Here is a 24,000-nt window from a genome sequence, read left to right as displayed (position 1 = left end):
GTGGTAGCAACTCGTGCCTATGCACACATCATACGTATGTCCATAATCATATTTATGGTCTTAATAGCTGTTCATAATCAATTACAATATTGTCAATTAACCTCATGTTAACAAAAATCTCGTGTCAAACCTTCACCTTACTAATAATGAGACACAAGGCATGAAGACCTCATAATTATTTACCCAAATTAACGAGTCACATTTAACGCCACCCGGGCACTCACATCGTAGGCTAAAGCTCAATAATTACAACACGAATATGGCTAAATGTGCACAGAAAAACACATACAAGAACTATCAAATTAGCCTAACAGGCATGACTCCTCATTAGTAGTATTGTACAAATTTAATTTCACAAAGGGAGAATTTAAAACTTGTGAATTTAACCACAATGGTCTCATCCTGATATAACTTCCACCACGGATTGTAGCCCGGTTTAAACATATCAAATCATATTAAAATGAGAGGATCCCGTCCTCAGCTCTGAATCACAAGTAATATGCACATCGTGCCAATCGAAATCTTTCCATTTTCTTCTTTAAAATAATTTTTGTTAAACAAGGTCACAACACATAATGAACCCCCATACCGGTAGCGTATATAATTTACAAATTGTAGTCAGTTATCCCAAAACTACATCAAACTCACCGTAATGAGTAATAGAAAGTCACTTTCAGCCTCACAACTCTTTTTAGTGACTAACATAAAATGATAGACATGGCCATCTCCATAGAATCTCCCAACAGGAGTAAACACATAAGTAGATTATAGAATCACGAAGCTCACTCATAAGTGGAGCATAATAGGAGGACTTGCCACTCGATACTCAGAACCGAATCAAGTAAAGGAAATTATTCCTTTATAATAATCGAGATCATACTTGTAGCGACACCATCTGATGTAGCGACCTCAGTCATACCATAGAAAATATATCAACGGGCCGGGCCTCCACCTCTAGGACGCTGTCTACCTGCCCGCCCTCCACCCCAAACACGTTCTAACATCTTGGCAATTTCTACCACTAGCCGAAATAAAGTATCAACCTGTAGCTCCCGAGTTGTACAAAATTCTACGATCATAATTGAGTCCTTTAATGAATCTGTGGACTCGCTCTCTGGCTATAGGAACCAAAGTAGGAGTATGACAGGCTAACTTACCGAACATGATGGCATATTCTAACACCATTATGGTGTCCTGACGCAATCGTTCAAACTTTGTGCACCACGCATCCCGGAGAGTCTGGGGAACAAAATCTTTCAAAAAACATATCTTCGAAAATTGATCCCAAGTTAGTGGTATTACATCGGCTGGTCTATCCTCTTCATAAACTTTCCACCATTGATACGCTGCTCCTGACAGCTGAAATGTAGTAAAGGCAACTCCACTCACTTCCACAATGCCCATGGTGCGGAGAGTACATTGACATTTATTTTTTTAGAAATCCCTGGCCATCCTCGGTAGCTGTGTCACTGAAAGTAGGTGGATTATACCTCTTAAATCTCCCAAGTCTCTTTTGTTCTTCTTTTGATAGCCTCTGGCCTGAACTTAGGCTGAACCGGAATAATAGGCTGTACCGGTACTACACCCGAAACCTGACCAATGTGAACTTGCTGCTCTGGAGTACGGGTGGTAGGAGTCTGAACTCCTCCCCCAATCTGTGAAATATAAACAGAGATCAATCCTGCCCGAGTCGATGTACCAAACATGTTCACGAAATGTGCTAAAGTCCCCTGAAGTCTGGGGGTAACAACAGGTGTCTCTGATACTTGTCCCCCAACTAGAGCTAATGGCGGCTCCTCAATTGCTACTCTGATAAGTGCTCTAACTGCGGCGCGTGCCCTTCCTCGGCCTCTACTTTGGCCCCGGCCTCTAGCAGCCCTAGCAGAATGCACGAGTGTCTATTCAGCTGACACGGTAGTGCGTCTCCTCACCATCCATGAGAGAATAGAGATACAAAGTCTCAAACTCCAAAATCAACAAATTCCGCACGACATGAATAAAAGAAGTGGAAATTTCCTAACAGTTCTGTAGCCTCTCGAAGATAAGTACAGACATCTTCGTACCAATCCACAAGACACTACTAGACTCGTTCATGACTCATAGAACCTATGAAACTAGAGCTCTGATACCAACTTGTCACGATCCAAAATCCCACCACAGGCATCGTGATGGAACTTAGTCTCTAAGACTAGGTAAGCCGATTACAATTTCATTTCGAGCCATTTAAAAAGAAAATATAATTATAACAACCTCCAAAGACTGGTAATACAGAGTCACGAACTCTAACTAAATACATGCAATGATCTCAAGGATTGAATATACAATACTATTCGAATAAGAGTTGATAGTACAATATAATAGAAAGACTCCAAGGGATTGCGACGACCAAGCAGTCCTACCTTGAATTCTTGCGATCACACTCTAATCTCTGCCCGAATCCGATATCTCCAATACCTGGCTCTGCACAAAAATGTGCAGAAGGGTAGTATGAGTACACCACAGTCGGTACCCAGTAAGTATCTAGACTAACCTCGGTGGAGTAGTGACGAGGTACAGTCAAGACACTCACTAGTCAAATAACCTGTGCAATATAACAAACAAAAATAATAGAAAACAAATAGCAGTGATGGCAACAATAATCAACTTGTGACATAAACAACAAGGCAACAGGAACACCATAAATAATGCTCAAATAAATAATAAACACAAATACATCCAATTAATCAATTCCTTCAAAATATCAATCTTTTATTTATGAGTTTTTCAAATATAAATCTTTAGAATGTAACCCATACAATTAAATATATCCCGAATATGTTTCCTTCAAATAAATATCTTACGAATATAATTCTTTCAAATAAATATCTTTCAAATATAATTCTTTCAAGTAAATATCTTACGAATATAATTCTTTCAAGTAAATACATTTCGAATATAATTCTTTCAAGTAAAAGTCACCATGTGACACCTCATTTAACTTTCATGGTATGAGAAATATATTCAACATATCACATCGAATGACACGGTAATACCTTCGTGCACTTGTCTCATTCTCACCCGATATATATATATATATATATATATATATATATATATATATATATATATATATATATATATATATCAAATCAATTGGCACGACAATACCCTTCGTGCATTTATCTCTTTCTCACCGTACATACATATAACAGTACCAACTAGGTGGGAGAAATGCCAATAATAATAAAAGAAATAAAGTGGGAGGCACACAGGAAGCAACAATGATTACAAGACACATAGAAAATATAGGTGCACAATAACAGCTCAAGATAAAGGCATGAATGTATACACAACGAGAAGATATCACAATATAATGTATGTCTCTTGTCCTCGCCTGCACGGAAACACCCTTCGTGCCATGAACATTTGATAATATAAAAATAATGGCACGACATCACCCTTCGTGCTTTTACTCTCATCCTCACATGATAATATAAATGAAATGGCATGGCATTATCTTTCGTGCATATTAAGAATGACACGGCATCACCCTTCGTGTTTTATACTTTTCCTCACATTATAATATAACTGAAATGGCACGGCATCACCCTTTGTGCTTTACACTCTCAAATGGCACGGCATCACCCTTCGTGCTTTACATTCTCAAATGGCACGGCATCACCTTCATGCTTTACACTCTTCCTTACCAAGCACATGTATATCATTGACAAGCAAGGTAGGAAGCATAAATAATATCACGGAGAGTGTTTAAACAATAAAACAATACAACAATTCATATCATAATTTGCCCACCAGCCACAACCAATTCCAAAGATACAACAAAAATTAATTAATTTCAAAGCAAATAGCCCAAGACTTCACACAACGTATATAAAACCTCAAAAACAATAATAGAGATGGAAAAGTAACTCAATATAGAACAACACCTTCTTTAATTCAAATTTTGGATAAATATATTAACGCCTCTTTTTAAGCTTATTTAATTTATTATTTAGATGAAAAATTATAACGATCGTCGTTTTGAGTATTACGGTCCCGTTCCCCTATTTACTGCTCAATTTATGCTATACAACTGTTTTATGACTTGCCGGGGTAGTTGGTTCGGGTCTGGAAGGAATTCAGAGTGAAATGAGACACTTAGTCTCATAATTAAAAATTTAAGTTAGAAAAGTTGACCGGATGTTGATCTATGTGTAAACGACCTTGGATTCGAATTTTGATAATCCCAGTAGCTCCGTATGGTGATTTTGGACTTAAGAGCGTGTCCAGAAAATTATTTGGAGGTCCGTAGTGGAATTAGGCTTGAAGTGGCGAAAGTTGAATTTTGAGAAGTTTGACCGGGGGGTTGACTTTTTGAGTTTGGGGTCAGAATCCGATTCTATAAGTTATAATAGTTCTGTAATGTGAAATATGACTTGTGTACAAAATTTGAGGTCATTCGGACGTGGTTTGATAGGTTTCGGCGTCGTTTGCGAAATTTAGAAGTTTAAAAGTTCTTAGGCTAGAATCTGAGGGTAATTTGGTGTTTGATATTGTTTTGAGTGATTTGAAGGCTCGACTAAGTTCGTACGTTGATATATGAGTTGTTGGTATGTTTGGTGGAGGTCCCAAGGGCCTCGGGGTGATTCCGGGTGGTTAATGGATTGTTTGAAGTTGGAAAGATGCAGCTGAAGCTGCTGCTACTGGTATTTCCGGACCTGTGGAATGAGAACCGTAGGTGCGAGCCCGCAGAAGCAAAATAGAGAAGGTTAGGTAGAGTGAGCAGGTGTGAAGGATTTGTCGCACCTGCAATGGCCGCAGAAGCGTGGAACCGAGCGCAGGTGCGTGTTGTGCCCGTATGCACGATGATAATTCCGCACATGCGATGATCGCAGATGCGGTTCCTTGGTCGCAGGAGGGGGGACTTCGTTTAAGTGATTCTCCACAGAAGCGGAGCTTGGTCCGCAGATATGGAAATGTAGCCGCAAGTGCAAAAAGTCTGGGCAGAACAAATAAAAATGGGACTTCAATGTTTTTCACCATTTGTAACATTTTGGACTCGGGCTTAGGCGATTTTGAAGAGGATTTTCGAGGGGAATTCTGAGGTAAGCTTCTTATGCTTGATTTTGATCATAAATCTTGTTTCCCCATTGATTTTCCCACCTAGATTGTGTGGGTTGAGGTGAAATTGGGAGATTAGGGCTTGAGAAATTGAGAGTAGATTTTGGGGATTCGGAGGGGCAACTGATGTCCGATTTTGATGAATTTGCTATGGCTAGACTCATGAGTGAATGGACTTTCAGGTTTTGTGATTTTTGTTGGATTTCGAGATATGGGTCTGGGGGCCGGGTTTGAGCCGATTTCGGATTTTGGGCTAGCTTTCAGTAGTTTCTTGTGGAATTGATCCTTTTAGCCAATATTGATTATCTCGTACTGATTGTGACTAGATTCGAGGCATTCAGAGGCCGATTTGCGAGGCAAGGGCATAGTATAGTAAAGTATTTCACACTCTGAGGTAAGTAACAGTTATAAATCTGGTCCTGAGGGTATGGAACCCCAGATTTTGGTATTATGTGATTACTTTGGAGGTGACAGGCGTATGGGCGTGCACCGAGGGGATTGTGACTTGGTCCGTCCCGTGGAAACTGTAAAGTTGAATAATTTGTTGTTAGCTATGTGCTCTCTATGTGTTGTGGAATTTGACTGTAAGTCATATTAGAAACCATGTTTAGGCTATATGTTAGTTCCGTTGGGACCCACAGAGGTCGTGTATATGTTGAACTACCTGCGTAATTGTTGTTTTGTACTCAGTCACAGTTTACTTGTTTATTTTATCTTAGTCTCTATTGTTTATTATTGATGCATCATATCATTATTGTTTGGGCTGATTTCATGATTATTGAGAGTCCGAGAGACTGGAGAGATTTGTGACTGAGTGAGGCCGAGGGCCTGATTGTGAGATATTATATTATAGCACGTGAGTTGTCCGTGTATCACGTGAGTTTTTCGTGTGGATCCTTATACTATAGCACGTGAGTTGTTCGTGCAGATCCATATATTTATACTTTAGCATGTGAGTTGTCCGTGCAGATTATAGCGCTTGGGCTGTAGGAGCCCCTCCGGAGTCTGAACACCCCCAGTGAGCTCGGGTACCCATTGAGTGTGAGTGTTGAGGGTTGAGAGTCGAGTGGTTGAGATGTTGTGACGAGTTGAGTGACTGTTGCCCTGAGAGGCTGTACTTGCTTTTCATTTGCTGTTGCACTTAGTTGCTATCTGTCATTGTTGTGAAATCGTCTGAACGATTTTATATCCGGATTACACGAACTTGAACTGTATAAAATTGATTTTACTTAAACTGCTGGATTTGAAAGCATGTCTATTCTGTGCTGGAATTACTGAAAGTGAACTATAACCGTGTAGCTCGTCACTATCTTCAATTCCTTATTTATTATTGTTCCTTACTGAGTTGGTTGTACTCATACTATACCCTACACTTCGTGTGCAGATCAAGGTGTTCCCATTCATAGCGGGTGTTGATTTTCTCGCACAGTCGACTTTTCCGGAGATTCAGAGGTAGCTGCCGTATTTCGTAGATCTTGCCTCTCCTTCCCTATATCCTTATTTACTGCATTTGGTCTCAGACTATTATGGACCGTATTTTCCAAACTTGTATTCATATTAGATGCTCATGTACTCAGTGACACCGGGTTTTGGGAGTGTTTATATATGTATTTGTGAGTTTCTTTTTCTTACGCTAAATTTAGATATTATGTTTTCAAACATAAAATATATGGTGGTTTATTGAGATTGTTGTCTTGCCTAGTATTGTGATAGGCGCCATCACAACGGGTGAGATTTTGGGTCGTGACAAGTTGGTATCAGAGCTCTAGGTTATATAGGTCTCACGAGTCATGAGCAGGTTTACTAGAGTCTTGCGGATCGGTACGGAGACGTCTATACTTATCTTCGAGAGGCTACAGAACCCTTAGGAAAATTTCACTTTCATATATTCTATCGTGCGGAATTGATTCAGCTTGAAACATAACTCTTTGAATTTCTTTCACGCATTTCGTATGCGCATATGAGCTCTCGGTATCAGTTGTGCATCGCTGGCTTAGCATTCTATGAACGAGGTTCAAGATGTGTATCCTGTGTTTTGTTGATAGGCAAGTCTGGAGGACTTGAGGCCAGGTTTAGACCGCAGCTTAGGCTCGGTAGCTTCAGTTGTAACCTGTACATTTGGACTCATATGTCCGGTAAGGTCCCTACGAGTGAAATTTGTGTCTCGATGAGCGATTAAATTATGATAAGTATTAGCTGACTATGGATGTGTTCAAATGGGTGGAATCTGATGAATAAAGTTTGCTATTGGGTACTTGATTTCCGTCTTGATTCGACGTATAGTCTCGAGTTGTGAGTGTATTGAAGGATCGTTCACGTTGTTAAATTTTGGGACAAATTAAATTCTCATGTCTTGTCAATGAGTTTGGACTCAAGGAGAGTAAGTGATTGTGTAGTATTTGTGGTTGCGAATGGGTATTTCTAATATTGATAGCTCGAAAAAGATGATCTTTGAAGAGGCTTAGAGTCGGTAACATTTTATTTGTTCAGGTGCGACAGAGATGCATTTTGATTTGATGCAACAGTTGGGCAACAAAGTGTGAGGGAAGACATGACGGGAAGTGTTTCGCGGTGGTTGAAGTACTAGCAGGTCAAGTAGGAGAAGTAGAGGTTAAGAAGTTGCTTTAAGGAGATAGTTTAACCAAAGTAACAGTGGCAGATTAGCATATGGATTCTATGGTAGGGTAGTCGCATGCCTTGAGAAAGTGTAGAACGGTTTGGAATCGTGATAGAATGTGATTTGTCCTACGAAATTTATTTAGAGTGATGGTTACTGTACGAAGAAAGATTGCATATGGAAGAAAGGAGTTTGTTCGAAATGAAGAGGGATGTGAAGATCTGATTATCGTTTCAGGTGCAATATGACTCAAGTTCGAAAGGTATTGTTGAACTTTCAGTTAATGTCAATAGGTAAAGTGCAAACTTATACAAATGGTGGGAGAGCATGATCTCGGGAGAATTTATTGATTACGTGGTCGTTGCACCCAGTGCAGCATCGTTGGGAGATGTCGGTAAGGAATTCCATAGGTGGGTTATCTCTTATGAGCAGTTAGCGGTGGTGTGATGTTGATGAAGCTTCTACGAGGAATATTACTTGCTACCCGGTAAGAGGTCAAGTGTGTGTCTGTGGCTGGCGATTTAGAATGTTCATGAAAAGCTTAACAAAAGACTTTGAGAAATTTGGCAGGTTAACGGTGCGAGATCTTGGTAATTGAGAAGGAGAAATCCTTGCGGGTTATAATTTTATATAATTGCAGCTTAAGGCTAAGTGGGGGAGCCTCCTATTGACAATTTGATTTCATGGTTATGTGTTAAAATTTTGGTTGGTCGAAAACATACTTGTGGATCAGTTATGATTTGCAGAGATGGAGATTGAGGATGACTCGAGTAAGGAAATTCCTGAATACGGGTTATATGGCACTTTATAGAAATACGAAAATTATGGAATGATTAAGTTGTTATTTTGAAGGGTGTAGTGCACACGAAGTATGAATTTGATTGGTCATGATAAGGCAGGGTTACTTATTTGAGTGTTGATTGTGCTAAAGGAGCACATGTCTTTCGACCCGTTTGGGGCAGAGTAAATTAGATTTGAGCCGAGCGGATGACTCTCGAGAGGGTTCTAATGGATTCAAAATGTATATGTGGGAATTGAATTTTTTTTGAATTTGTATATCACTAGAATTAGTTACTTACATTGGATGGTATCTAGACTTACGGAAATTCTGTATGACTATGGATTCTACATTTTTGTATAAGGAAGGTAAGAAGACCAATTTTAAATTCACATATAAGGTATTTTTTAGAGTGAGTGACAGTTGTGGTATTTATGAAGGTGCTTAAAAATAATATATCTGCTTAAGGACCGTAGGGCGTTGTGGTTCTATGCTAAGGTTTGTGGGGTGAGTTATGACTAAAGATCATGGCAATTTAGCAAGGAGAAGTATCAATCTGAAGACAAATTCGGAAGGGACTCGGAGAAATAGGACAACTTGGTAGTAGGTTGGATCAGTATGGTAATAGATATGATCGGTTCTTTTGGGTTCTTATGATGTGGAGGATTCCTACAGGTGCTTTGAAGCAATACTCTTGGATTTGGCGACCTGCGTGGCTGGATTGAGTTAGAGAGATTCAATTCTAATAGCTTGGTGGTGTGCAAATGGGTTTCGAAGAGTTCTTAATGGTTTTACCACGGTCGAGGAGTATATTTCTTGCCGGCGTGAGGAATATGTTGCGTATTGGGATTTCTCCGGGAGGAGATCAAATGGAAGGTTTCTGATTGATCGGGTATGTATTCTGCTTGTGACTCAGAGTGATTATGAGATTCTCATACTCTTCACATGATGGCATGGTAAACACATTGTATTGTTGGGGATTGAGATTTGCTTGTGCAAGGTCACGATTCATGAAGGGAAGGACATAAATTCGTATGCAATATGGACGGTTTCAGATAACTAGGTAAATGATATTACTAATCGGTATGGCCTGAAGAGAGTATTCATTTCAGAAGGGGCAATGTGTTTTGATTCATGTATACTTCATTGGTATTACGACACTTTCTTGGTTGATCGACTGCTGATATTCAAATTTTGCTATATGGCATGGGAGAATTATAGAAGTATTCCTCGTGGGATGATCGTTTATGAGAGATGTGTTAGACATTCGGCAGTAGAGTTGGGATCAGATATGGTGATTTGTGTGTTCTATGGATTTGGAGACTCGGAGTTCTCAGGAACAGATTGCTTCATAGTTGTGGACTGTGAAGTCATGGCCGAAACTAGCCAGATGATAGTATGTGTTATGATTCAGTCATTGTTGACTTTCGGAGGATTATTTATCTATTGGTGGGTGACCAGAGTTGACTTGGGGTCTATGGGTAGGCCCAATTAGGATGTGTATTCTACACCGAGTCTGACTGGTTGGCGCCATATTGCTATTGTTGAGTGATGTGCCATTCGGTTGATGTGAACTTATTCGTGGTCTGAAATGATGTGCGTTACTCTTCTATGCTACGAGAAATTATGTTTCATTGGTTATATGCACACATGGTGCGGTTCTATTGGGGGCCTTATGGCAGAATTTGAGCGAGAGGAGTATTTGGGTATTGCATGATCGATTGCGTATTGGTTATGTTCTTTCAGGTTTTGTGTGGCATTTTTGTCATTTGCCTCTCCGTCGTTATTGATTTTGAGAAGGGTGGCTCGAGGTAGATAATATGGACCAGCATTTGGATGGGGGCACGCGTTGCAGCAGAGTTATGTTAAGGTATGAACCTTGCATTAAAATCGTGTGATGGTTCTTCGGTGTGTGATGGATTTTCATCATTTCTTTGTGGCGGTACTTGTTAATCTAGCGGGGAAGTTCTCTCATTTTAGTCATTTTCCATGACTGAATACATTTGAATTGTTGCGTATTGGCGCACGGATGGCACGGTTTGTGGCTCTAAGTTATATTGGTATGTCATGTCTGTGGGATAGTTGTGTTTAATAATATAAGGTCATTGGACCTAGAGCGGGTACTATCAGGTTTGATTATAGTATATTCGGGAGGATAATATTGAAAGTCGGCTTAGAGAGTGATTATGGTTCTGGTAGGGGAGAGAGAGCTCCATGACTTGTTTCTCTGATAATGGGGTCATGAGATTTCTGCATGTTTCTTTTATTATTAGCAGTGTACGAAGGTTTTGGAACGAGGTTGATTCGATATGGGGTTTAATACTAGTACTTGGTTGGTTTTGGAGTAGTTACTGTGATCAGGAATGGTGCCACGAGCATGCGAGTTGGGTAATATGTTAGTTGATTTTATCCGTGGTTATAGTTATGGCTCGATGCAGCTTGTTCTGACTTATACAATATGTAGATGTGAGATTCGGGTCTTGAAAAGAATTCTGGCTGTTAGAAATTTAGCTCCAAGATTTTTGGGCTAAGGTTAAATTAATGGATTTTTCTTGTTATGTTGTGTGGTCAGACCTATATAGAAAAGGGTGACGTGATGATCACCCCCGGGTACGTGTGTGGTAAGATGGAATAGTGAGTTGATGGCTTGGAAACAACTCTTGGCATGTTTGAGGACGAACGTATGTTTAAGTGGGGGAGAATGTAATGACCCGGCCGGTCGTTTTGAGTATTACAGCCCCGTTCCCCCATTTACTGCTCAATTTATGCTATACAACTATTTTATGACTTTCCGGGGTAGTTGGTTCGGGTCCGAAAAGAATTCGGAGTGAAATGAGACACTTAGTCTCATAATTGAAATTTTAAGTTAGAAAAGTTGACCGGATGTTGATCTATGTGTAAACGACCTCGGATTCGAATTCTGATGATTCCAGTAGCTCCGTATGGTGATTTTGGACTTAGGAGCATGTCCGAAAAATTATTTGGAGGTCCGTAGTGGAATTAGGCTTGAAATGACGAAAGTTGAATTTTGGGAAGTTTGACCAGGGGTGACTTTTTGATATCGGGGTCGGAATCCGATTCTGGAAGTTGGAATAGTTTCGTAATGTGAAATGTGACTTATGTGCAAAATTTGAGGTCATTCAGACATGGTTTGGTAGGTTTCGGCGTCATTTGCGGAATTTGGAAGTTTAGAAGTTCTTAGGCTTGAATCCGAGGGTAATTTGGTGTTTGATGTTGTTTTGAGTGATTCGAAGGCTCGACTAAGTTTGTATGTTGATATATGACTTGTTGGTATGTTTGGTGGAGGTCCCGAGGGCCTCGGGGTGATTCCGGGTGGTTAACGAATTATCTGAAGTTGGAAAGATGCAGCTGAAGCTGCTGCTACCGGTATTTTCGCACCTGTGGAATGGGAACCACAGGTGCGAACCCGCAGAAGCGGGTATTTGGGCGCAAAAGCGAAAGAAAGAAGGTTGGACAGAGTGCACAGGCGCGAAGGATTTGCCGCACTTGCGATGGCCGCAGAAGCGTGGAATCGAGAGCAGGTGCGTGTTGTGTCCGCGGGCGCGATGATAATTCCGCACCTACGATGATCGCAGATGCGGTTCCTTGGTCGTAGGAGGGCGGACTGCGTTTAAGTGATTCTCCGCATAAGCGGAGCTTGGCCCGCAGATGCGGAAATGCAGCCGCAAGTGCAAAAATTCTGGGCTAAACAAATAAAAACGGGACTTCGAGGTTTTTTACCATTTGTAACATTTTGGACTCGGGCTTAGGAGATTTTGCAGAGGATTTTCGAGGGGAATTCTGAGGTAAGCTTCTTGTGCTTGACTTTGATCATAAATCTTGTTTCCCCGTTGATTTTCCTACCTAGATTGTGTAGGTTGAGGTGAAATTGGGAGATTAGGGCTTGAGAAATTGAGAGTGGATTTTGGGGATTTGGAGGGGAAAATGATGTCGGATTTTGATGAATATGGTATGGCTAGACTTGTGAGTGAATGGACTTTCGGGTTTTGTGATTTTTGTCGTATTTCGAGACGTGGGCCAGGGGGCCGGGTTAAATCCGCTTTCGGAGTTTGGGCTAGATTTTAGTAGTTTCTTGTGGAATTGATCCTTTTAGCCAATATTGATTATCTCGTACTGATTGTGACTAGATTTGAGGCATTCAGAGGCCGATTTGAGAGGCAAGGGCATAACAGAGTAAAGAATTTCACACTCTGAGGTAAGTAACAGTTATAAATCTGGTCCTGAGGGTATGGAACCCCGGATTTTGGTATTATGTGATTACTTTGGAGGTGACGGGCGTGTGGGCGTGCACCAAGGGGATTGTGACTTGGTCCGTCCCGTGGAAACTGTAAAGTTGAATAATTTGTTGTTAGCTATGTGCTCTCTATGTGTTGTGGAATTTGACTGTAAGTAATATTAGAAACCATGTTTAGGATATATGTTAGTACTGTTAGGACCCACAGAGGTCGTGTACATGTTGAACTACCTGCGTAATTGTTGTTTTATACTCAATCACAGTTTACTTGTTTATTTTGTAGCAGTCTCTGTTGTTCATTATTGATGCATCATATCATTATTGTTTGGGCTGATTTCAGGATTATTGAGAGCCCGAGAGACTGGAGAGATTTGTGACTGAGTGAGGACGGGGGGCTGATTGTGAGATATTATATTATATCACGTGAGTTGTCCGTGCAGCACGTGAGTTGTCTATGCAGATTCAGATATTTATACTATGGCACGTGAGTTGTCCGTGCTGATTATAGCACTTGGGCTGTAGGAGCCCCTCCAGAGTCTAAACACCCCTAGTGAGCGCGGGTACCCATTGAGTGTGAGTGCTGAGGGCTAAGAGCCGAGTGGTTGAGCTGTTGTGACGAGTTGAGTGACTGTTGCCCTGAGAGGCTGTCTGTACTTAGTTGCTATCTATCATTGTTGTGAAGTCCTCTGAAAGATTTTATATTCGGATTACACGAACTTGAACTATATAAAATTGATTTGACTTAAATTGCTGGATTTGAAAGCATGTCTATTCTTTGCTGGAATTACTGAAAGTGAACTATAACTGTGTAGCTCATCACTATCTTGAATTCCTTATTTATTATTGTTACTTACTGAGTTGGTTGTACTCATACTATACCCTGCACTTCGTGTGCAGATCCAGGTATTCCCGGTCATAGTGGGTGTTGATTCTCTCACACAGTCGACTTTTCCGGAGATTCAGAGGTAGCTGCCGTATTTCACAGACCTTGCCTCTCCTTCCCTATCTCCTTATTTACTGCATTTGGTCTCAGACTATTATGGACCGTATTTTCCAGACTTGTATTCATATTAGATGCTCATGTACTCAGTGACACCGGGTTTTGGGAGTGTTTATATATGCATTTGTGAGTTTTTTTTTCTTCCGCTAAATTTAGATATTATGTTTTCAAACTTAAAAGATATGGTGTTTTATTGGGATTGTCGGCTTGCCTAGTATTGTGATAGGCGCCATCACGACGGGTGAGATTTTGGGTCGTGACAAAAATCCATAATGAAATTAATTCCAAGAAATATCAAATCAACAAACACACGGAATTTACATAAAAATCCAAGTGGCAATCACACTAATTTATCATATAAAATACAAACTCGACAAACAATGAGTGAGGCATGACAAATCAAGGATTTACTAAGTTCCAGCAATTTTTCAATTTAATACATAAGGGCGTCTACGAATTTCAACCGATATAATTTGCACATATAAACCAAGTACGTACTCGTCACCTCGCGTACATGGTTTTTAATTAAATAATTTTCACATAAGACTCAATGCCTAAGGGGCAATTTCCCCACTCAAGGTTAGGCAAGATACTTACTATTTTGAAGTTAAGCTGATATTCCAAAATAGCCTTCTTGCTTGAATTGACCTTCGGACAGTTCAAATCTATCCAAATTGATTGTATAACTTCATTAAAATTCATCGGAAACAATTCCGGATAATAAAATGACAACTTAAAATTTTATTCTAAAAATTCAATGCTGGGCTCGCCTCTTGACACCCGACAAAATTTTTACGAAATCCGAACACCAATTCGATACGAGTTCAACCATACCAATTTTATCAAATTTCGATAACGAATCGACCTCCAAATCCTCAATTTAAAGTATAGAAAATTTCTACCATTTTCAACCAAATTTACTAATTTCCTGATAAAAACAACAATAGATTCATGTATTTAACCAAAATCGAGTTAGGAATTCTTACCCTAATGTTTTCCTTGAAAAACCCTCGAACAATCGCATCACCCGAGCTTTCTTCGTCCAAAAATGGAAGAATGAGACGAAGTCTCATTTTTGGACTTTATTCTGCTGCCCAGGGGTTTGTTCTTCGTGTTTGCGACCCTCCTCTCGTGTTCGCGATGAACAAATCCTTACCCGGCCATTTCCAAACTCTTCTCAGGCAATATCTAATAAAATGGTCATAACTTTTTGTACAAAACTCCAAATGACAAATGGTTTACCTTTTTGAAAACTAGACATCAAAGGCTAAAACTTTCATGTTTTTCTCATATCCCAATTACTTATAGATTTCGAGTTATAAGCTTCCAAAATCAGCCCTGTGCAGCAAAAATTTCTTCTTCACGATTTCTAAACTCTTCCCAGACAGCCTGTAGTGTATCCACCATAACTTTTTGTACACAACTCCAAATGCCAAACAGTTTACATTTATGAAAACTAGACACAAATGGCTACAACATTTCTTTTGGATCATCTCCAAATTCTTTATAGATTGCAAGATATGAGCTTCTGAAGTCGGGTGACAGACAGCAGGAATTCCTTCTTCGCGAACACGAGAGTCTCTTCGCGAACGCGAAGAACAACACCAGACATCAGAAAACCAACATCCAAAGTAGCTCAAAATGTTCCGAAACGCACACGAAACACACCCGAAATACACTCTAGGCCCCCGGGACCCCAACCAAATATTCCAACAAGTCCTAAAATACGATATGAACTTATTCGAGACCTCAAATTACATCAAACAATACCGAAACTAGGAATCGCACCTTGAATCAAACTTACGAGTTTATGAAATTTCTAAATTCTATAACTTATGCCGAAACATATCAAATTAATCCGGAATGACCCCAAATTTTGCACATGAGTCCTAACTGACATAATGGAACTGTTCCAATTTCCGGAATCGAATTTCGACCCTTATATCAATAAAGTCAACTCCCGATCAAACTCTCTAAAAATCTTCTATTTTCCAACTTTCGCCATTTCAAGCCAAAATCAATTACGAACTTTCAAATAAATATTCGGACACACTCCTAAGTCCAAAATCACCATACGAAGCTATTAACATCATCAAAATTCCATTCCGGAGTCGTTTACTCAAAAGTCAAACTCCGGTCAAACTTTAAAAATTCAAACTTTATAAAATCAAACCTTTTATTTTATTTTATTTTCAAAAACTAACGAAATATGTGCCTACGCACCTTGAAATAACTTCGAATTTTGTACATAAGTCATAAATATTGTTACGAAGCTGATCAAACTCTTGGAATCCAAATCGGGACCTGAAAACCAAGAAACTTCACCCTTTTGCTTAAGTCCAATTTCAATCCGTTAAGCACCAGAAACACACCCGAAGCCCCCGGGACCCCAATCAAACATACCAACAAGTCTTAAAACACCATACGAACTTAGTCGAGCCCTCAAATTACATCAAACAATGCTAAAAACACGAATCACCCTCTGATTCAAACTTAATGAACTTTGAAACTTCAAACTTCTAAAATCGTTGCCGAAACCTGTCAAATCACGTCCGATTGACCTCAAAATGTTCACACAGGTCATATTCAGCCTTACGGACCTACTCTAACTTTCGGAATCGGAATCTGACCCCGATATCAAAAAGTTCACTACCGGTCAAAATCTCCAAAAATTTGACTTTTGCCAATTCAAGCCTAAATCAGCTACGGACCTCCAATTCACAGTCCGGATACGCTCCTAAGTCCAGAATCACCCAAAGAAGCTAACGGAACCGACAAAACTCTATTCCGGAGTCATCTCCATACAGTTCCAACTACAGTCAAAAATCCTAAGGCTTAAGCTTCCATTTAGGGACTAAGTATCCCAAAACACTTCGAAAACACAATCAAAGCCTCCCGGCAAGTCACATAAGCCAAAAAAAGATACGGGGAAAGCAGTAACTAGGAGATCGGGGCTATAACTCTCAAAACGACAGGTCGGGTCGTTACAATAAAATACAGACATCATATTATGCTTCTCATAAGAAAATATTTGATGGCAAACAGGTCATAAAAGGAGGACCCTCTTAATTTACCAAAAAAAGAAATCAACTGACATCTATAAGCTGGAGCAAAAGTAGGCACAAGGTTAATAAGAAAAAGAAATAAAAGAAAACTAAAACACAACCTATTCAGTGGGGACTTCTTTCATGAAAACACAAGCCCCAGTTTACAAAAATCAATCCCTTTAATCAACACATCCTATTTCAAGAAAAGAATAATGCATTGTACAACATCATACAAATTAAACATAAATTTCATACAAATGTAATACAAATTTTGATATATCTACAACAAGATACATAATAAAAATAAATTTCATACAACTAATTATACAATATACAACTTATCTATAACTTTCATACATCCGTCTTACCTATTTAAATACAACTACAACATCATAAAACTTAAATACAATTTTCATACAAATTTTATACAATATGTCTTTTGTATATATTTTGTATCTGATTTGTATATATTTTATATGTGGTGTATGCTTCTTCCTCTCTAAAATTCCAATAAAAACTTTCTCTCTTAATACAATTTTTATACATATAACTTTGTGTAAAAAAGATAGTATTGATAACTTAAATATAAATTTTATACAACGATTCATACATTATACAACTATTTTTCAACTTTCATACAACATTCAAATAATAAAAAATATATAACTATAAAAGAATACAATTTACATACAATTATACTATAACTTTACTACAATTTCGTAAGTATATGGTATGTTATGTGTTCTTCTTCTTCTTCTTCGAGTTTCAATTTGAAATTCAGCCAAAATCAAGTCTAAGCTTCACCAAACACCCTCAAAATTGAGATATAAACTCCAAACAATATTCTCAATTATTTGCAACAACACCCAATCCAAACAAATAATAGTTTTTGAAAACCCAAATTCGAATTCAAAGCTTCAAAGCTTTTTAATGGCTGTCAAATGGTAGAGAGTCAAACACCTTCAAAATTTATTGATTGCCAATTTCAATTTGAACAACAATTGTTCAACATGAAAGAAAATTGCTAAGTTAAAACTCTATAGTAAAATAATTGAAATCCATTGATGAATTCCATTAAAAATATATACAACATGAAAGGATAAAAAATAGAGAACATCAGAGGAAGAAAAATTGGGGAAAGAACAGAGAATGAGAGATCGAGAGACAGAGAAAGACAGAGAGAGAGAGAGAGAGAGAGAGAGAGAGAGCGCAAGAGAGAGAGAGAGAGAGAGAGAGAGAGAGAGAGCGCAAGAGAGAGAGAGAGAGAGAGAGAGAGAGAGAGAGAGACGGAGAGAGAGAATGAGCGCAGGAGGGAGAGAATAAGGATGTGAAGTAATTGATTCCTTATTCAATTCCTAATATAAAATGATACTCATTTAATTCCTAATATGTATATAATTGGTAAATTGCATATGCCTATGTAATTAAATTGAAACTTGAGTAGGGAGGGTAATAAAGTTTCAAATAGTGTATAGGAAGGTAAAAGTCCCTTTATTTTAAGTTTATAGCTAATATGGGCTGCTAACATTGGATCTCGAAAAGAAGGTGAGACGATTTGTCTTTTTGGGCCACAGTCCAATATTATTATCCTACTAGTCGTAGCTGCCACGAAAGAGCATATCCAGCACAAAATGGACTTCTTTAGAACAACTATTTATATTTTGATCTGATTAAGAAAATTTTAAAAAAATTAGTCTCGCGCTAAAATTTTGAAGCACCAGAAATTTTTGGTAGCATGCTTCAAAATTGTGGCAATGTGCTTCAAATTGTGGCAGCATGCTTTAAAATTCTAGCCGTGTACTTCAAAAGTCTAGCGACGTGATTTAAAATTTTGACACTAGTTTATTTTGCCAATACTTTTTTTAATGAGATCAAAATTTAAATGGTGGCACTAAATGATCCTATTTGTGCAAATTGCCCTATCCAGCACTCTCAAAACTAATGACAGGCCCAAGGATTTAACTGAGTCAAGAAAGTGGGATCCAGACAGAAGAGAAATCCACTTTAGGGACGGATAGATTGTAACTTTATCCTAATCTAATAAATGCACCCTAAATTATTTGATATCAATCATTTGTAATTTTATTTTGTATAATTTTAAAAAATTTAGATTATTTAAGTGATATTTGCTTTATCAAAAAGCTTATAAAAACTATTTTTTTAATTTCATTCTGACCACTAAGACACTATTAAGTTTGACCAATATAATATTTTTAAGCTACATGCCAGTCAAATGGGGACGCCGGAAACCGGGAATATGCTAAGAGCTTTGATTAACATTTCCCTTTGTTCTGCGTTTGTCATACACCTTATCTTAGGTCAGGGAAGTGGAGAATAAATTCTTGATTTCTGCAAATTGCACCTAAATTTAGTGAAAAATTAAGATCCCCTGTATCTTTGACAGATTGGAATCCTCTCATTTTCATTTGTATATATTATTATAACTCTCCATTTTTAGTTTTTAATTTTGAGATATAATGGACAAATACAACATCACTTTGCTTATATATTTTAATAATCATTTGTTCTAGTTGTTGTTCAATTATATATATGTGTATACGGTCAAAACCGGTTTCGACCTTCGTATGATTAGTCAAGATTGGAACATAATAGATCGAAGGTCATCTTTGTAATATCGGGTATAAGATTCGAATTACCAAGCTCAAGTTTCGGGGGCCGATTAAGTACCGAGCTCGAAGTCAATAAAGAGCTCGATTCCAAATCGAACTATGATGTGAGACAGTGTTGTCGAGCTTAAAAGCCAGAGACCGACCAATACCGAGCCAAAGTCAATATCGGGCCCCGAGCCAATATCGAGTTCGAGCCAATACCGAGCTCTAAACCTGAAAATCGACCAATACCAAGTCCGATCAAGATCGAGCCAAGAGACAAAAGCCGTTACAGCCGCACTAAGGGAGAGAATCTCGGCGAAAATTAGGGAAAAACTAATCTATCATGGGATCCCCATTATGTATTTTTAATTATATCTAAAATAGTATCCCTACACTATAAGAGGGATAGTTATTATTTCTGCAAAGGAGAGAACATTCAGACATACATACACTCTTATATTCAGATATTACTATTGACAGAGAAATACAGTAGAGATTATCCTCTTGTGAGCTCTATACATTGATTCATCTTGCTAGTTCATAAAATCGCTTTCCAATTCGATATTGGTTTGTATTTCATTATTTGCAAGTCAATATTGAATAGATTTATACTTACTATCCGATTTGTGCCAAGTCGTACCACGTATCCTTAGAACAACGTATAAATTCAACTCTATCCATTTTTCGGATAAATAGTTTGGCGCCCACCGTGGGGCTAAGGATAACAATGGTTGTTTGGTACGAATCTCCACATAACACACCATTTTACACTTGATCTTAGAAGTGTCTTTGATTTCAGATTGAAAACGACAAATTCTCAATTAATGGCTCTACCTATCGACAACGAAGTTGGCTTTCAAGATGAGAATAACAACTTAACACCCGGGGGCGGAAGGCCACTCGTCGATTTTGTTGGAGCTCGGGTCAAAGAGCTAATAGACGTCAATTAACATGCGGCCATCGAGGCGAACCAACGTTCCGACCCTGAAAATAGCATTCATTGTGGAACTCGGTTTGCAGCTCGAAATACCCAAAACGCTGAGGAAAACGGAATCAGTTTGCGTATGATCTTCGAGATGCTGCAGGCTCAACAAGTAGCAATAGCCTAGTTGTAGAGCCAAACTCAGGCACCGAATGAAATTTCGAGACCGGGAATAGTTCCATAATGTCATTTAAGACTTGCACACAAAATTTGGTGTCATTCCGAGTAGTATAAGTACGTTTCGTTGCTTTGAAAGTAAATTGAAGAACTTGAAGTTCTTAAGTTTGATTCAATCGGTTTTAGGGTGTGATTCTTAGTTTTAATGTTGTTTCGGGCATTCCGTGAGTTCGAGCGAGTCCGTTTTGTGATTCCAAACTTGTTGATATATTTGAGCGGGGCCCCGGGGGCCCCGAGTGCCAATCGGACGAGGCTCAAACTAAGTTGAGAATTTGGAACTGCAGCTGAGTGCACCAGATCTATCATAACCACACTTGCTGTTGGCTAGCCTCAGGTGCGAGCTCGCAGGTGCGAGCCAAGTCCCCGCAGATTTGATCCAAGGATGGCCAGCCAGGTTCCGCAGATGCAGCTCCTTCTACATAGAAGCGGGAGCCCTTCCGCAGATACAGCCCCAGCCGACCCAGCCAACTCCGCAAAAGCGGATCCGCAGGTGCGGCCTATGCACCGCATTGGCGAAAATCGCTGGGGCAGTGAGGTTCAATTAATACGGGACTTAAGCAATTTTCACTCATTTTCTCTCACTCTTTAGGTGATTATTAGAGCTTCTTGAGAGGGATTTCCACCTAGATTTTGGAGGTAAGTAATTTCTATCTATCGTGAGTTCAATACGTAGATTTTGGGTAGATTTCAACATGAAAATTAATAGAAATCATGGATTAGATGGAAAACCTAGGGTTTGACAAGAATGAGATTTTTACCACGAAAATGGTTATGGAACTTAATGAAAATCACATATTTATGTTTCTAATATTATGGGTAACAACTTTCTTTGAAAATTTCCGGAATCCGGGCGCATGGGCCCGGGGTGAATTTTAGGAATCTTGCATTTAGAGTTGGAAAATTACCTAAATAGTAGGGATACGAACTTTTAAGCCTATATTGATTAGTTTCTACACTATTTGAATAGTTTTGGATTTCTCGGCACCAAATTGAGGGTTTGGGCATAAGCTTGGACCGGAAAGTAGGACTTAAAGTGAGGTAAGTCTCTTTTCTAACCTTGTAAAAGAAAAATTTGCCCATAGGTGAACTTAATTAAATATGATTATTTGTGAGGGCTACGTACGCACGAAGTGACGAGAGTCCGTACGTAGCTACTATTCTGGTTATGTCGGGTCATTCTAGGCTTACACCATGCTTTGGTGGGTACCGTTATCTAAACGTAATTGTTTATTTGCATTGAATGGAACTAAGTTGAGGATTTCAAGATTTCAAGTAAATTAATATTTTGAAAAGAATTTAGAAAAAAATTGTTATATTTATATTTAACCGCATCGTAAGTATATTCCGCGAGAGGGGTGACTATTTCCACTACTCTCATGGGAGCGGGCCGTTCGCCTCGGCAGGTTAATAGATGCATCTATGGTTCACGCCGTTCGACCCTCGATAGTGCACAGTTTGCATTTTATGTTGGATCGGGCCGAACTTCCTCGGCGGAATTTGTGTGTGATAATAACAGTGGAAGCCTCTTTTTACAATTGGTATAAATTTACTGTTTTAGAGATCATTTGTTTAAAAATGAAAGAAGTATTTTGGTTTCTTAGATATGATGAAAGAATTGTACAGTTATTTCTTATTTTAAGTTTATTATTAGTTCTATGTATCATGCTTATTTAGAATCACATATTATTATATTGTTGGCCCTAGTGAGTGTCAAAGTCGACCCCTCGTCACTACTTCTTCGAGGTTAGACTAGATACTTACTGGGAACATATCTTTTTTTATGTACTCATGCTACACTTCTGTACTTGATTGTACAGGATTTGAGGCAGGTGCATCTGGCCACCAGTCCGGCACGTAGACTAATTTCCCAGCTCGAGACTTCCCGGTGAGCTGCCCTTTTGAGCCGTTCTACAGCAGCTGGAGTCTCTCTTATGTTCTTTTATTTTCTGTCTATTTCCTTTCAGACAGTAGGCTAGCATCATTTTGTATATTCTACTAGATTGCCCACATACTTGTGACACCATGTCTTGGCACACACACTAGTAGACTTATGGTTTTGGTTATCTCATATGATTTCGATTAGCACTAATTGCTTCCATTTATTTATGTTCAAATTGAAAAATCCTAATTTTGTTTTTAAAAATAAGGACAAAGCTATCGTTTACAAATTTATCTAAGCGGAAAATCACTAGTTGATCAGTGTTGGCTTGCCTAACAACGGTGTTGGCACCATCATGGCCTATAATGGAATTGGGTCGTGACATCGTCGGTAAAGGATCCAACAAGCTCGGCGTGATAAACGGCAAAAAACTACCAAGCAATTGAAATGTGTCGTACCTAAAACGATACTACTGCTAAGGTATGACCCCCCCCCCCCCCCATGTTCATTTATATTTGAAACTAGCCCTTGCAGGAGTTCGACCAGGAACAGGGATGGATTAGTCAATCCGAAGCCTTCAGACCTGAAAGCATGCGTTGCACTCTTTTTTCCTTAGACCGGCTTTATCCCAAATGAGTTTTTCGGCAAGGTTTTTAATGAGGAAACCATTGATCGTGCTAACTTAGAACAATTTGACAGTATCCAAGGCCTCTTTACAATCAACCTCGAATACTGGGGGGCATTACCGCCGAATATATCAAGTTATATCAAGTTCGATCATCAAGTTCGATGCAAAGAAGTTACTTCACGACAACAGGGTTTCGATAGGAAATATTGTAAGAGTCAAATGGTCAAAATGAACCATGCTCGTGTAGTTAGTTCGATCCCTGGAACAAAAGCATAAAAACATGTATAATGGCAAAGAGAAAATTCTCCTTTACCGATATCTCGTATCTCAGAATCCATACCCTATTTCGTGATCTATTATGCAAACAGGCTCAATGACCGACCATTACCCCATAAAACGAGGACTGCCAAACCGAAAAATCAACGAGATCAAGCCCCACATAAATCCCACGGGCTACGTCACTTCGAGTTCGAGCAACACTCGACTATAAATGCCTAAGGGCTACCCAACTCGAGTTCGAGCAACCATTCTCACTCAGGGACTATCTGCAAAGCCCAAGGGCCCCCTTATTTCGAGTTCGAGTAAACACTCACTCGACTACTAAGCCTAAAGGCTAATCTTATTTTGAGTTCGAGCAATCACTCACTCGAACATAAAGCCCACAGGCTACATCACTTCGAGTTCGAGCAACACTCGACGATAAAAGCCTTAGGGCTACCCCAACTCGAGTTCGAGCAACCATTCTCACTCGGGGACTATCAACGAAGCCCAAGGGCTATCTTATTTCAAGTTCGAGCAATCACTCACTCGACTATTAAGCCTACGGGCTATATTAATTCGAGTTTGAACAAACACTCACTCGACTATTAAGCCTAAGGTCTACTCGTATTTCGAGTTCGAGCAACCATTCTCACTCGGGGACTAT

The sequence above is a fragment of the Nicotiana tomentosiformis genome, chromosome 2 (genome assembly GCF_000390325.3).
Source record: "Nicotiana tomentosiformis chromosome 2, ASM39032v3, whole genome shotgun sequence".
Taxonomy (NCBI): domain Eukaryota; kingdom Viridiplantae; phylum Streptophyta; class Magnoliopsida; order Solanales; family Solanaceae; genus Nicotiana; species Nicotiana tomentosiformis.
The sequence above is the reverse complement of the archived record's forward strand: the minus strand, read 5'-3'. Positions refer to the sequence as shown.